Source organism: Myxocyprinus asiaticus, chromosome 33 (genome assembly GCF_019703515.2).
Source record: "Myxocyprinus asiaticus isolate MX2 ecotype Aquarium Trade chromosome 33, UBuf_Myxa_2, whole genome shotgun sequence".
Classification (NCBI taxonomy): Eukaryota; Metazoa; Chordata; class Actinopteri; order Cypriniformes; family Catostomidae; genus Myxocyprinus; species Myxocyprinus asiaticus.
The window spans coordinates 33,897,467-33,914,819 of record NC_059376.1 but is presented as its reverse complement, the minus strand read 5'-3'; the positions used below and the strand labels follow the sequence as shown (position 1 = coordinate 33,914,819).

General features: G+C 36.9%; 1 pseudogene; it reads right to left on the bottom strand.

Moving 5' to 3' along the window:
* The window catches only part of LOC127424073 (cytosolic carboxypeptidase 6-like), a 464,974-nt pseudogene that overhangs the window by 72,184 nt on the left and 375,437 nt on the right, over nt 1-17,353 (bottom strand).

Genomic DNA, 17,353 nt, shown 5'->3' with positions numbered 1-17,353 from the left:
TGTGGTATATGGTAATCATACAGTAGCATGGTATATCTCGAAACTCCATGGTAACACCATCTGTACCAAAACGCTACCACAGTACTTTTTGTAAGGGTTGTATATGCTAAAACTTAAATAGTAGCATATATTCCAGTCAAAAAAAGGATGTTCTGGCTCTAAAATCTGTCTAGATGACAGGTTCGAAACCATTGTAAACTAGGAGATATATGCAGATTTGTGACCGCACATGAGTTGAGCTCTGTATTAAAAATCCAAGTTGCTATAAACAATTCAAACAGACAAAAGTGATCCCCTCACTAGCAACTTGATTTTTTTCAGTTGATTTTATTTTTCTGATTTATTGTTCTTTGCTTTTCTTTTCATTTTTTTTCTTAGTACCTATTTTTGATTGTTACTTTTGACTTTAAAATAAATAATACTTTTTGTTTAAATCTTATCCTCATGTGGCCTCCCCTTCATGTTACTCTGTCTTGAGCCAGGTGGTTTGTAGCACTTCTGTATAACACAGATGAAGATTTTTAGAAGAATATCTCAGCTCTGTAGGTCCTTTCAATGTAAGTGAATCATGACCAGACCTTTTGAAGCTCAAAATCACATTAAGGCAGCATAAAAGTAACTTTCACATTCAGAATGGGAAAGATTGTGAAAATGGAGATTTAGAGCAAAAAAAAAAACTTAAATATTGACCTGTTTCTCACCAACATCATAATATTGCTTCTAAACATGTAGATTTAACCACAGGAGTCTTATGGACTACTTCTATACTGCCTTTATATGATTAAAAGTCTGGCCCCCATTCACATGCAAGGACCAACAGAGCTGAGATATTCTTCTAAAAATCTTCATCTGTGTTATACAGAAGTGCTACAAACTACAAAAAAACAAAAAAAACAAGCTACAAAAAATCTTTGTTTGTGTTCTGCAGAAGAAGTCAAACATCTGTGATGGCATGAAGGTGAGTAAACGATGAGAGAATTTCTATTTTTGGGTGAACTATCCCTTTAGTGGTGAAAAGTCCAGCTCTAATCCTTTTAAGAAACCAGTGTCACATTTTTACAAGAACGTCAATCCCTTTCATTCTTATGCTGTTTTATAACTTATTTATAAAGTTAGATTCCGCCCTCACCCCTGACCTGCAGATATGTTTTCATATTGTACTATTTGGCTCCAAAAATGGGAAAGCATAGTTTACTTCACTTTTTACTCACATTTTTATCTCTTGGCCTTTGGTTTTACTGCCAAAGTCCAACATGCACAGAACAGCACTTGCATGCAAGTTGGTAGTTGAAGGCAATTTCTTTGGAGATAAGTAGTGATGTTTTGTTCATGAACAAATCTTTTAAGTGAACAAATTATTCTCGTTCACCTCCATACACATACAGATTTCTCATTCACTAACGTCTCTCCCTTTCGAGGCCAATGATCTCTACGACACTGCTTTGGTGGCTTTTCATACCTGTAAGGACTCATTTTAGCATGAACCAATAGCATTCGAGTACTGACTGTGAAGGAGCACATCATTGGTTTAACCCACATCACGAATAGACTTTTCACTGAAGTCGATCATTTGAGTGAATGAATGAATCATGAATGAGGATCTGCAGACTGGCTGAACGAGAGGATCTGTGGCATGTCATTTGTTCAGTTCACTGATCTCATTAAACAAGAAAAGGGGCTAGATGAATTATGAATAAAAGTGAGTGATGACCACACATTACAATGTCATACGTATGTTAATGAAACTCATAATTATTTTTTAGGCTAGCATTTTTGTATTTTTGGTATAACCTGATAAAAAGTTGTGCTCAGCAGTTCACAATATGATAGATATGATTCATTTTCATTTGTGGGAAAATGCTTATGATGCTCTAACACTCTGCAGTACTTAAATCTCTTAGTAGAATTGTAGACTCAAATTTTAACAAAAGATAATTAGACTCTGTCCTTTTGGTTGGTCAATGCAAATGCTTGTTCAAAACGTAAAAAGATGTTCATTTGGCACCATCTACTGGCGCAAAGGCGTAATTTGCAGAAATTTTCAATGAACGAATCACTGAGCAAATCTGAATGAATCTTTTTGGTGAACAGACTCAAATTACTCAAGTAACCAGAAAGAATTAAGATCCCCACCACTAGAGACAAGCAGAAATTAGCAATTCAGTATATTATAATAGGCAAATCACAAGTCATCAATAATAGTTCTTTTCTGAAAATAGCACCATAGCGGAGTCGACTCAGCATGAATTATGCGCACGTAGTTCCTTGGGCAAAAAGTTCACACACTATGAAACCAAACATACCAAAATCAAATTAACCAAAATCAATATCAAACTGACTTAGGTTCACATAAAAAGCACATGTTGACATCCACCGAGCAGAGAGCACACCAACACTGATGATCCTGGGCTTCAGCTCTGCATGTCAGCATCCAAGAGATCACAGAACCACAAGAGAACATACAGGAGTCAGAGCACTTCACATGGCCCAAAACTGGAGGAAGTCCCGCCTTGAAGGTAAAAAAGCCAATCAACTTTTAGATACAGATATCACCTGTCAATCAACTTGAGAACACGCATGCGCATTAGCTATACAAGCCAGGAAAATGTGTTTTTTTAGCGTAATCTGAGGTAAAGTAGCACAATTTATGATACCAGCATTGTCAAATTTTACTGCTGATTTGAAATATGTTATTTGATCGTAATTTTAACCAACTGTTTTTGAGATTTCGGTGTTCCCCCATACAATTTGATAGGAGCTGAACTGTCATGACTGGAAATAGTCTCCCGGGAGCATTCCAAAGATGGCTGACAGTGCACTGACTTGCTAGAAAGACTCTGGTCTGACTCATTCACCATTCATTACATAGTGATTGCGAGCTTAAATTAGTGAATTCAGACAGCTGTAGGCAATACTGGACATTGTGAATGAATTTAGTCATGGTGCATCTTGTATTTTATATATATATATATATATATATATATATATATATATATATATATATATATATATATATATATATATATATAAAACTTAAACCTGATATTCAATTTGACAGTTAACACTGAAACACATTTTCAAAATTTTTATTTTAATCAGGTTTCAAACCACACATATGTGGCTTGGATCTGGTTTGTAAAAATCTGATTTTTTTTTTGCTGTACAGACTACAAACAACTAGATTTACAACTAGATAACATATTTAAGTTGGATACGCCATAAACATTTAGGGTGCAAAATCTAAATAAAGCCTAGTTGTCTTCCTCTTTCTTCATCAGACTCTCCCAGTTTCTCTGGGAGGCCAATCAAGGCCACTTCTCTCGGCTGTAGTCCTCTTTACTGACACTTTTGTGGCTAAAGCCAGATCCCTTTCTGCCTGCTAGGCTATAAACACCTCTCTCACCCTGCTCTTGAAGCACACACATACACTCGCACTCAAATACATACACGGTCCACCACTCAAAAAGCCTCAAGTGATTCAAAACAAAACCCTTAGAGCGCAGTTATTAAGCACTGACTTGAGTGAGTGTAACTCCCTGCTACCTTTAATCCCTCCACAGGGGTGATATCCAAAAGAGTTCACATTCATGTCCAACAACACTGGCAAAGCCTACCCAGAGACCAAGCTTTTAAAACATCAGTTGTGTCTTGGTAACCATTCTATCACGAGAGCTGACATAAAAAGGCTTATACAAGAAAAAAAAATTGGATCCGGAGATCTGAGATTTGAAATAACTCAGTGGGTGTGTCTCGTTCCACTTCCTTGTTCCTTTTGACATCAGTCAATCTATGGCCCTATCCCAAATGGTGCACTTTATGTGTACTTGCATACCTGCAGTCAGACTTGCTATTGCCGTTGCTTGCGCTTGTCTGTGAAGTCCACAAGATTGTAGGGTATCCCATTGCTCATTTTATAATGCTCAAATGTGTTTACAAAAACCCCCTTTGTGGTCGCTATGCACTTTTGAAGTGCCCTTTTGCATAGCCTGCAATGATGCGGATACAACAAAGGACTGCAAGCTGACAGTCTTTGCAGTAGAATAGCAAGGGCTTAGGGTAGCATTTGGGACAGGGCTTCTATTGTGAATACAAATTCAGGCACTGGCAGAGCCCTTATCCACTTAACAATGAAACACTGATGTTTCAATTACCTGCAACATGATTACAGGATCACACATTACAACATAGCTGGTATTTATTTACATTGATGCATTTGGCGGACACATCTTTGATCCAAAATGATGTATTGTGCCTTCAAGCTACACATTTTCGTTATAGCTATTAAAAAGTACAGTGCCAGACAGTTTCAGTGCACTGAAATGATTTTGACAGTGGGGCGAGGGCAGAATATACCATTTTGCTCACAGATATATAGCTAAGTGCCTCAAACAAGTGCCACTAATCTGGAGACTTCTGGCAAATTTGCCCTTAAAAGAGCTGCTCATTTTTCAACCTGGTACCTTGTAATCACTTCTTTGTTTCCAGGCTGACTTGATAAAAAAAAAAAAAAAAAAAAAAAGCTGTGCGCCCTTACTCCTGAAAGCTGTGTAAACTAATTAGACCAGTGCCGTCTGAGACTGAGACTACTTACTTCTAAACTGGGCAGCAAATTTTGACAGACCCTATATTAGGTTTGGTTTCAACACAAGCAGTCACTTGGCATCTGTACGCATCTCTCACACAAAAAGCCCTCTTCACCTCATGGTGAAGGCTAGTCTCAAAGCAAGCCAAAGCTCTGGCAATTGAGGGTTCTTTGGTCCAATATGAATCGTTTGTATTTCTCTTCTCAGCCACAAAATCCATCTCTTCGGTGCTCACAGAAAGCTGCAGATCTCCGGAAATGAAAGTTCACATCTTCATACCGAGTCTGGGTTGACAATTTTTTTTGTGGCTTTTGTACACTTGAACTTTCAGAGAACACAGACGAACCCTTAGAATATTAATCATCAGGACTCTGAAAATTTAAAACCACACACACGTGTTCATTGTGGTGGTGATGATGGTGGTGTTGTGTATGGAATAATTCATCATGTCTAATTAATTATTGAGAGTTACGGGGGAAGATGTCATCTCGATACAGAAATTTGTAGTGCAGTTAAAAAGCGAAGATGGGCAGAGACAAACTCCTGCATTCTTCCTCACATCACTGCAGTGTGTTTGAAGATCTTTGCCCACTCCACTACATTTGCAATGGCTCTTTAAATCACACACGATTACCATTTAAATAAAACAGCATGCTAAATGGCTGCTGCCCAATTCTTATGGAGTGTTTCACTGTTATATGGTAACTAAAATAGATTTATTTTTAATAAGAGGACACACAAATGGCCAAGCAATGTGTCCCAAGGTAGAATGCGTATTTACATCAGCCAATTTATTTAAATTATGGTCGCAAACAAGAGAGATGAATACAGTCGTATGCCTCACTTATAAGAGGGTTTTGTTCATATTAGAGGCATGAAATTTTACAATAAAGCAGCAACCACAGAATGTCAAACCACCATGGAATTAAAAACATAATAAAAACCAATGCCATGGACCAAAGACAAAATGCTGAGAGCTGTTATGGAAATAACAATCTGATCGTTTTCATTTAGAGAATTTGCTTTGTTTACCCTGCTGTAATCCTTCATCTGCAAGAGGCAAGCTGTCAGTCATAATTTTGGCAAAATCAAAGTCTATGAATATTTCATTGCCATTGATTTCTCAAAGCCAATGAAATATTGAACAAATTGTCTTTGGTTCTGTTTCTTAGCCTTGGCAAAAAGGAGCTGTCTGTCAATATTTATGTGTGTGATCTTCTATCTTCATATATTGTTGACTAAAGTGTGTTGATTAATATATTACACGGTTCAGGATTTTTCTCAGCTTGTAAACATGCTGATTGTTATCAGTTGCAAGTTCATTAAATGAATACACTGAAAAAAAATTATGTTTTAGATTTACTTAAAATATACTGTATATGTAGCATTTTTGCATCACACTTTTTAGGTAAATTCAACTTATGGTCATTTTATGTCCGCACAACTTGAAAAACTTTGTTAGATATACACAAACGTATCAGTTCATTCAATTTTATGTACTTAAAATGCACGTCACACAAATAAGATTAAACATCTAATAGCAAGTTTTTTCAAATTCACATTTATATCACTGTTTCTGAAGAAAACAATAACCAAGTTCAGGAATTAAACTTGATTACCAAAGATGTGTACATAAAGTTGCATATTCACATACACAATTTAAAATTACACGGATTGAAGAGGATCCAATTTGATGACTTATGGAACACTAATCACCCTTATGGTGACTTTACACAAAACCTTTATTTACAGTAACACAATAATAGTAAAAACAGCCCAAATATCTAAGAATTCTTAATAACAACTAATTAATTGTCCACATAAGTTCCTTTTGGCAAAAAACCAAAACCATGCTTAAATTATTCTAGCGCAAGGGCTTAAGGGTATTCTACACAACCTCAGTTCTGTACTTGATTGTTTGAGTTAGTAGTACTTCAAATCTTAATTTTATGAATTTGTAAAATAAATAAGTTCAAGGAACTCATGATTATTCGTTTACTTTTTGCGACTTTCTAAGTTCACCTTAAAATTTATATTTTGTGTTGTATATATTAAAGAAAATTAAGCTAAAAATGTTATATGTACATTTCTCAGTAGAAGTTATTTATTTTTTTACGTTATAAAAAAATTAGTTTCAGTGTAGAGTTAGAAAGGTGCTACAGATGTTTTGCCATCACCAAATGTTGTTCTAGAGCACATCCCTTCTGAAAATAAACAGTTTAAACCAGTCTAAACTGGTTTCCTGGTCTTTAGTTGGTTTATGCTGGTCTCCCAGCTTTGTCAAGCTGGTTTCAGCTGGTTTATATTTAATATTTTATTACAGCTGACAAGTGGGTTTTTTTTTTTATTTTATTTTTTTCCAGAAGGGTCCGTCTAGCTTTCAAACTGTAAAGTGCTTCTTGCCAGACCCTCATGAACTAAAACATCAAAATGACTACTGATGTCATCATATGAAAAAAAAAAACAATTTAAACACTTTTATAGGAGACTGTCTGGCTAGTATAAGAGAAAGAAAGACAGAGAGAAAGGAAAGAAATGGCGACATGAATACTAAGCAGCCGTGATGATGATTAGAAGTGTTGCTAAGAGCGGCTCTGTGACAGTGACATTGGCCGTCAATGTCAGACATCTCTGCCGTGCCGGGGCAAAGAGCTCCATTTTGAGACATAATTAGCTTAAACATTCCCAGTATGAAAAATTAATGATAGCTTTGGATTATTTAATTGCGGGAGCATTCTGCGTTAATCGAAGTCATTTAGAGAGCCTTCTGCTTGACACGCGGAGGAGAGGAAAATAAATCAGATGACTGGATTTCTCAGCCAGTTAACCCATTTCTTCTGCAGTGAGCTGTTTATTTTAATGGGGCCTGATCTGACAGAGTTCTGGTCCACACAGATCAATCAAATCCTGTCAGTGTGATACTGAAACATAAGTGGAAGAAACAGTAGAATGGGCCATCAGAACATTAACATTAAAACACAGCAGATATTGAAATAAGATCTTCAGTAACTACATTTTTACATTTTGTGGATAAAATGTAAAAGTGTGGTGCTTGCCCATGCATAACTCACTGCCACAATGCTAGGGTGCAATTCTGGGTGGTTGCCAAGGTTGCTAAGATGTTCTGAGTGGTTATTAGCACTTTGCTATGAGGTTGATAAGGTGTTCAAGGGATTGCTAGGTAGTTTCTTACTAGCCCAAGTCATAATAACCCACCCCCAAGATATGCTGGTCCCTAGATATGGCTCAGGCCCCACTTTAATATACATCTATAATATTTTTTTCACCTGTTAAATCATGCGCTAGGTGAAATTAATCATTTTCTAAGCCTGATCACTTAGAAAAGTAATATCATACCTCCCTCAACAAGCCGCACATTTTGATGTGTCATTCATGTTAGTAGCTTTAACAATGTATGACAAGCTACCACTGCAGGCTAAGTTACTCAAAAAGAAATCCACAACAAATTACTAACAACTTATCTAAAATTGTAATCAAATTACTTTACTGGCTCCTTCATGGAAAAGTAATTGCATTACAAATTACTTTATTTTTAAGTTACTTTATAAAACAATTTTCACAGAAAAGTTTTGATTTTCCGATCAACAAATTTAAAATAATGTCATATTTTCTCCTTATTCATTGTTGCTGTCACAGAAACACAAACAAATGCACATCTGGGGCCGGTTGCACCAGCTATACGTACGTTACAACTTAGCCTAGTTGTGGCATAAATGGGCACTAAGTCACAGTTTATGCACTGCTAAATATTTGAGCATTGCACCATTAAATTTAGGTAGAACGTAACCCTACGTATAAACTAAATATTTACGGAAGTTTCCGACCAGGATTAACGGTTGGAATAAAAAAGCAGACTCACTTAATGACATCAATGAGCTCATGTTTTGGTTGACAGGCTTCAGTCCTTTCGACATATATGATGATGCTGGCATTTACACTCGTTTACATTTACGGGAGAAAACATTATGTAAAAAACGTACTTCTTCAGCATGAAACCGATCTAACGGTGCACTTTTTTGTGTGTGCCACCCGGTGTCAATTTTCAACATATACGAAATAGAAATATTCATTTTAGATACAGTTATTGAATATTGTAATTTACATAAGCTAAATAGCCTAGCCTATATCATTAAGGAAATCTTTATTACATATCGTATTGTAATGGGGATATAATTTAATACAGCTGACAATTACGTGAGCAAACCAGGTTTAAGCATCAACTGTAACAAGATCAAATTGAAGTTCACGGCTTTTTAACACTTCTGTGTACAAATTTGAAGGATGCTTATTGTATAAATACAGGTAAACGTCATATTATGCGACTACGCATTACTTTATGGAGAGCTTATGACCTACTAGTTAAGTCTTGCATTAAGAACAGGTGGTGCAACCAAATTAAGCACTGACTTAGTTACAAACTATCTAGTAGTTACCTAGCCCTTAGTGTGAACTTTACGTCTCAACTTAAGTGAGACCTTACGCACAGCTGGTGCAACCCTACCCTGAACATTAATTAATGTTTTAAAAGTATTCTACATATATAAAATTATTTAAAAAATGTGTAACCCAAGTTACACTACTTTTTTGACAAAAGTAATTTTTAATTACAGTAACTAATTACTTTGTTACTTTCTTAATCAAATTACATCCAACACCAGGGGCGGTTCTAGTCTCAGTGGATATTTGGGGCGAAGCCCGGACCTCTGTGAATACGTATGGGGCCATCCTTTGATGAAATATTGGAGTATAATACAGTTTATAATAAAAGTTTAAAGGTTACATATGTGGGGTGTCATTTATATAGAAAATCTTTAAATATTACTGAAACTAAAACTCAAATGTAACTAACTTTTATCTCAGCTTCAGATATGCTCAAATGTCAGAAGTTGCATTCTTTTAACACAGTGTACTTGAAAACGTGGTTAAAAAACAAACAAACAAACAAAAAAAAACAAAAAAAAATTATACGCTTTCTATGGTTCGACACATTGACAGCTTAATAGCCTATTATTGATTTATGGGTGTTTTAAGTCAGTTTACAAGATAACAGGCTGTAAATAGTCTAAAATATGTGATTATAAGAAAAAAATAGTTTATGGGTTCATGGCATTGTTTCTAAATAAAATGTTTTGAAAATGTTCTGGCTCTTGACTTAAAGACTGGATGGATGGACCAACTCAGCACCATTTCTAGAACACAGAGAGCTCTTCTGACATGCAAGCACGTACAAATGAGTGCTGGAAAGCAGTCACCAATAAGACGGATAATAATAAGTGCATGGGTACTTAACTGAGTCTGTGGTATTATTGATACTACAGACCGTTATCATAAAAATGTATATACAGTATGTATTACTAAATATAAAACAATACTTTTATTTAGTATCAATTTTATTCCAAAGCACTGGCACCTCTGACCACTACAAGATAATAAAAACATTTGGAAGTTTACTGAAAACATTCAGGTCTTAAACCCTTGTAGCACATGCCCAACACTGCAAGTAACAAAACAAAAATGAATTAAGATAAGATTAAAAATGAGACTTTCTACTGTAAAAGATGGGCATGCTTAACTTTACAACTTAAGAACTTTAAAAACTAAATGCAAAATTCATTAAACCAATCTCATAGCCAAAAGGTCCATTTCTCAACAATGAAAAATCACAAGAATATATCATTGTCCTCTTAAAACAAAGATCAGTCCATGATTTGTCCTTGTCTTTTCCTTTCCTTCCCCCTTTGAAATATTGTTCAATGTTTTCCAGGTTGATGGCTGCACCTAATCAATGTCCATGCATAAATATATCACAGCCATAAAAAAACAATTTACCTACAGAGCCAGATTGCACCCATTGATTAGTTTCTACTCTATGGAGAACTACAGAGTTCATGGTTAATAGCATTTACAGGGGAATGTATGACCTTACTCTAAAAATAACAGCCGCAAAAACACAACCAAAGAAATGGCAAATAAACTGAAAATGTAATGCACAACTGCTTCTGATTCAGTCTACAGTGAAATAAAAAAATAAATTGATCATTCCAAGCGTTTCAGGAAACTTTGGTTTTCGGGTTCGGAAAATGTCAACGGATGAAGACACGTCTCACAGAGTCTTTCAACTGGAAAACTACATTTCATTCCCTAAAGGCTTTTATGTTCATATTTCATGTATATCAAAAAGGAATGTGTGTGTGTGTGTGTGTGTGTGTGTGTGTGTGTGTGAGCTGTCACTGATATTCTGCTTTATCCTTCTTTGTATTAAATGCTCTGCTTGTTTTGACACACAATGCACCAACATTCTCGCAAAGCTCACTGGTTTAAAATCATCACTTGTGGAATTCTAAACAGCTGCTCCAAAGTTCTATTCATCTCCACATACTTCCAATTCCTTTCTGCCTCCATCACTCTAGTGACAGTGTTTGTCCCAGCAGCCGCCCAATCACACACTGCTGCTGCTAAAGGATGAAGAGTTGAGTGCCGGGCTGCAGGTAAAGGATGTTGTGTGAAGCGCAGTTGCTGACTGCAGCGCCTAGGTGACAGCACATCAGTGAAGGCCGTGATGGACGTTGGGCTGGAAGCGCACCCTGATTAAAGAGCCCCACGCCCAGCAAGTATCTGCCGCCCATCCCCGGGCTGCTGTCACCACCGCTGGATACAATGAAACACCGCTCAGGGTCATCTGGGTTTTCGGGTGACAACGAGCACATTTCACAAGTGCCACTCACAGATGTCTCTCATAGTGCTGTTAGACTCCACCCTCATCCTTCTTTTGTCCTATTTTTTTCTCCCTCATCTCCTCTTCCTTTTCCCAATTATTCCCCCAGGGAATTTGGGGATTTTCAGAGGCTCACAATGCCTTAATGTTACAAATTGTTACATTGCTGTTTTTATGTCATATTATGTTATGTACACAGCTTTACAAGCCAGCAACCAGAGGAAAAAATCAAACGTGCTCTCCTAAACTGTCCTTTCGCTCAAATGAAGCACTGGGAAGACTGAATCTTTGTAGTGAATTGGTTCATTTGGACGGTTCATTTAAATGAACTGTTTGAACTGGTTTGGAAATCAAAAATATCTTTTGGCAGTTTTAATCCAATTTTGTGTAAAAAAGACCTTAATACTAAAGGCCTCGCTATACTTCCGTAGAAGTTCTTCTTCATTCTTCGTTCAGGAGTAAAAAGAAGTTCTAAACAGCTGAGCAACGGTACACTGCTTCTTAGCATTCAGACACCCACCACACCAATGTGGGAGGCATTTAGAAGTACAGTTAAATATGAGGATGCTACATGTAAAACCTTAAAAATGTGTTATTACCAGAGGTGGTGTCTTGATCTTGTGGTCTTGGTCTCAAGACGTCTCGAGACCATATAAACGTGGTCTTGGTCTGGATCTCGGTCTTGGCCTATGGTCTTGATGGTCAAGACCATTGTGTATTTACCAGTGCACTAAATGCGATTATTATTTCAGCCACTAGTTGGCGCTGCATCTTTACCATTACTGAGAATTTGCAAGCACAGTACTTCTGCCTCGGTCATACCGCATGTGTCGGCAAACACCATCTCTCATCACATGAATGTAAGTGCAAGAACTATGGTTTAACAACACAATGCGCTCATCTGACATGTCTGTGATTTAAAAAAACAAAAAACAATAAACAGTATTTTGTTAGAATAATAATGCATATGAGAAACACATTTCTCAGTTAACCATGCTTTTGGGAAGTCAGACTAATTTCAATTAATCAGTTCTTTAAAAATGTGATTTTCAATTATTGTGAATATTTCACATCAGCATTTTTCTTGCTTTGTTTCTTCACTGTTATTTTCAGTACATAACTTTATGCATAGTTGTTTGAATAGTTTAATAGTATACATAATTATTAATAGTGTACATGCAGTGAAAATCAGACTAATGCCATGCGGACTTCAGTTGTTGTGCACTAGCCAATTCAAGTCACTTCACTTTAGTTGTATTATTTTATTATATTTGTATTACGAAGGCATCTCGTAAAACTGGAGTGTTTCCCTATATACCAGTCTGGAAAATGTCAGAGCCTGCAGTGGTAAAATTTGCATTTGAAATTTTTTTTATATATTATTTCCCATTTGCTAGACTGCTAACTTTCTTAAAATGAGAATTTTAACATATAACAATATTAAAGTACATAACCATGCCTACCAATCTGCAAACTCTTTAAAATGAAAATGAAGTAAAATGATATTTGCTTTCATACTAGTGATGACTGTCATCACAAGGCAATTTAGGCCAGCCATGTTTTCAATGAAAATGACAATTCTTATTATCATATCACAATATTTTGGAATGTTAATGAACAGGGGTATTTTCCAGAGGTGGGGTCTTGATCTTATGGTCATGGTCTCAAGACGTCTCGAGACCATATAAACGTGGTCTTGGTCTGGGTCTTGGAGGGTCTAGTCTTGGTCTCAAGGGGTCTAGTCTTGGTCTGGGTCTTGGAGGGACTAGTCTTGGACTTGTCTTGGTCTCAAGGGGTCTAGTCTTGGACTGGGTATGGGTCTTGGAGGGTCTGGTCTTGACTACACCTCTGGTTATTACTTTATGCCTCATTCTGAGTAGAGTTCACATGAGGTCAGAAAAAAAAGCTCGACCTTCTTGAGGGTGATACCTCAAGAAGTTGGTTGAGAAAATGTCAAGAGTACATGTCTGCAAATTCTAGGCAAAGGGTGACTACTTTGAAGATGCTAAAATATAACACAGTTTTGATTTATTTTGGATTTTGTTTAGTCACAACATAATTCCCATAGTTCCATTTATATTATTCCACAGTTTTGATGACTTTACTATTATTCTAAAATGTGAAGAAAAATTATAATAAAGAATGAGTAAGTGTTTCAAAACTTTTGACTGGTAGTGTATATATATCACATGGTCTTGGAAAATGTCTCTAAGCGAATGATCGTACAGATGTAGGTACATTTGCACCAGCTCGCTAATAACTCTGCACATCGATGTGTTCATGTTGACCGATTTTGACTCACTGAACAACAAAATTAGCCATCGGCCTCAAGGTAGGTGGAGCTCCAGGTCACACCTACTGATGACACGGACCAATGGCAGTAATAAGGCGTTTAGCAGCCGATAAGAATTGTTCCTAAAATTTCGCCCCAGCAAGTTGTTACGAACCACCGAAATGAACACAAAACACCTTTTTGGCCAGATTTTGTTCTAAATTACGTCACACCCATTCGTTCTTCGATTTTGTAGGATGCATATTGAGGCTTTAAGAAGCTGTGATAGTTGAGTTAAAAGTTAGTTTTACCTCATAAATTTCTAGCACTGTAAAGCTTATAAATTGCAACTCTAATAACAATGTCACCCAATTCAAAGTAATTATGACAGAAAGTCAGTCCTGATCATCTGTTTTTAAACAATTGGCCAATGTCCAATAGTCCAGTAAAGCTTTTATCGGCCAGTACCAATGTTTCCTCAATCCATCAGTGCATCTCTAGCATATATACAGTACTGTGCAAAGGTTTTAGGCACTTGTGGAAAATGTTATATGTATATATATATATATATATATATATATATATATATATATATACACACACACACACACACACACATTTCACCACATTGCATTGTAGTATACAACATTCCACACAGGATACTGTAATGTAGAATGTCATCCAGGTATGCAATGCAAACAGAAAATTTGTTTACTGTGCGCACAATAAATATGCTGCAGAAATTGTAGTATGCATTATGCTATTCTGACAGTAGTCTTTGAGACCTATGAACTTTACTGATGTGTACTTTTAAAGCTTAATCCTATGTAATAACAATAATAATCTTTGTAAATCTGACTTACATCATGTCCTGTTCATCTCTCTCTCTCTCCCCATAATTTCCTGTCCACTCAACCAGTACCACAAACACTGAAAAGTTATAGTCTCAAAACTCAAATCAAACCCAAATGTGTAGTGCGAGCAGTGGACATCTTAAAAAAATACAGGAAGACTGCAGACTGTTATATCCATGACAGATTATTGCAAGTCATTCACTTGAAAACGATGTGAAAATCTAAGAAAGATTTTTCAAAACTCTGGGGAAAAACGTCAATGGATACAATTCCAAATGTTTCCAGCAAGCTACCCATCAACCGATTCCCTTTCCAACTCCATCACTTGCCTATAATTGTTCATTTAATATTAGAATAGGTTTTTGACATTCTCATTTATTACAAGAGCTCAGTGTAACTTGAACATCTGAGCATGTGTGTGTGGTCTGATATCAATGTCACGCCTCCTCAATAACTCAGACGGGACGTGTGCTTATCTTTCTTTGACACTCCGATCAATCTTGCTTTTAATCCTGAACCCATTCACAGTTTTTCCTCGCTTCAACACCACACATCAAACACAAACATCACACCCCTCCTTACGAATCTAAGTGTGTGTCTGTGTCCAGTTAAGTCAAGGACACAGAACAGAGGAGGATGATCTTCCAGACAGTACACTTTATATAAGTAGTAATGTTTAACACTATTATATATTCCCAATAAATAATATATATATAAAATTATACATAAATATAACTAAGTATATATCCATGTATGTATATAATATATTTTTTATTTAATTAGCCTTTCATCATTTTGGTCACATATTAGCTTTTTAAAAATGTATATTCATGTATACACTGATACAGCTCCGGAAAAAATTAAGAGGCCACTGCAAAATGATGTTTCTCTGGATTTACTTTTTATAGGTATGTGTTTGAGTAAAATACAAATTTTTTATTTATTTTGTTTACATTTACAGAAATGTTGTCAGTACTTTATAGAATAAAACAAAAATGTCAATTTTACTCAAACACATACCTATAAACAGTAAATCCAGCGAAACTGATCATTTTGCAGTGGTCTCTTTCTTCCAGAGCTGTGTATATAAACTCAACAAAAAAGAAACATCCTCTCACTTTCAACTGCTTTTATTTTCAGCAAACATAACATGTGTAAATATTTGTATGAACATAAAAAGATTCAACAACTAAGACATAAACTGAACAAGTTTCACAGACATGTGACAAACAAAAATGGAATAATGTGTCCCTGAACAAAAGTAACAGTCAGTATCTAGTGTGGCCACCAGCTGCATTAAGTACTGCAGTGCATCTCCTCCTCATGGACTGCACCAGATTTGCCAGTTCTTGCTGTGAGATGTTACCCCACTCTTCCACCAAGGCACTTGCAAGTTCCCGGACATTTCTGGGGGAAATGGCCCTAGTCCTCACCCTCCGATCCAACAGGTCCCAGACGTGCTCAATGGGATTGAGGTCTGGGCTCTCATTCCTGTCTTGCAGCCATACTGCAGAACGAGCAGTATGGCTGATGGCATTGTCATGCTGGAGGGTCATGTCAGGATGAGCCTGCAGGAAGAGTACCACATGAGGGAGGAGAATGTCTTCCCTGTTACGCACTGCGTTGAGATTGCCTGCAATGACAACAAGCTCAGTCCGATGATGCTGTGACACACTGCCCCAGACCATGACGGACCCTTCACCTCCAAATCGATCCCACTCCAGAGTACAGGCCTCGGTGTAACGCTCATTCCTTCGACGATAAACGTGAGTCTGACCATCACCCCTGGTGAGACAAAACTGTGACTCGTCAGTGAAGAGCACTTTTTGCCAGTCCTGTCAGGTCCAGCGAAGGTGGGTTTGTGCCCATAGGCGACATTGTTGCCGGTGATGTCTGGTAAGGACCTGCCTTACAACAGGCCTACAAGCCCTCAGTCCAGCCTCTCTCTCAGCCTACTGCAGACAGTCTGAGCACTGATGGAGGGATTGTGCATACCTGGTGTAACTTGGGCAGTTGTTGTTGCCATCCTGTACCGGTCCCGCAGGTGTGATATTCAGATGTACCGATCCTGTGCAGGTGTTGTTACATGTGGTCTGTTACTGCATGGACGATCAGCTGTCCTTCCTGTCTCCCTGTAGCACCATTTTAGGCGTCTCACAGTATGGACATTGCAATTTATTGTCCTGGCCACATCTGTAATCCTCATGCCTCCATGCAGCATGCCCAAGGCACGCAGATGAGCAGGTACCCTGGGCATCTTTCTTTTGGTGTTTTTCAGAGTCAGTAGAAAGGTCTCTTTAGTGTCCTAAGTTTTTATAACTGTGACCTTAATTGCCTACCATCTGTAAGCTGTTAGTGTCTTAACGACCGTTCCACAGGTGCATGTTCATTAATTGGTTATGGTTCATTGAACAAGCATGGAAAACATTGTTTAAACCCTTTACAATAAAGATCTGTAAAGTTATTTGGATTTTTACAAAATTATCTTTAAAATACAGTGTCCTGAAAAAGGGATTTCTTTTTTTGCTGAGTTTATATACGTATTTACGGTATATACAGTATATATGGAAATGTACAGTATATGTTTCAGTTGAACACACCCTGCCGAGAGTGAAGTCTAATGGCATTTTTACAGCAGCCATACACTGTGTGATTAGAATTAAATAGTTAGATTATTGTTGTTTATGAACAACTGACTGTAAAGAACAGAACAAAACACACATCTACACACACACATGCATGCACACACACAACAAGGGCCAAAACTTACAAACACATGGGTAAGATATCAAATGTCTAAATGGTCTGGACATTGGCTTAAATTTAATGTACCAGCATTCTATATATCTATTCTGCATATCAAACTAAATTCCTGAAATCAGATTGGTCATTATACTTGTAAAATATT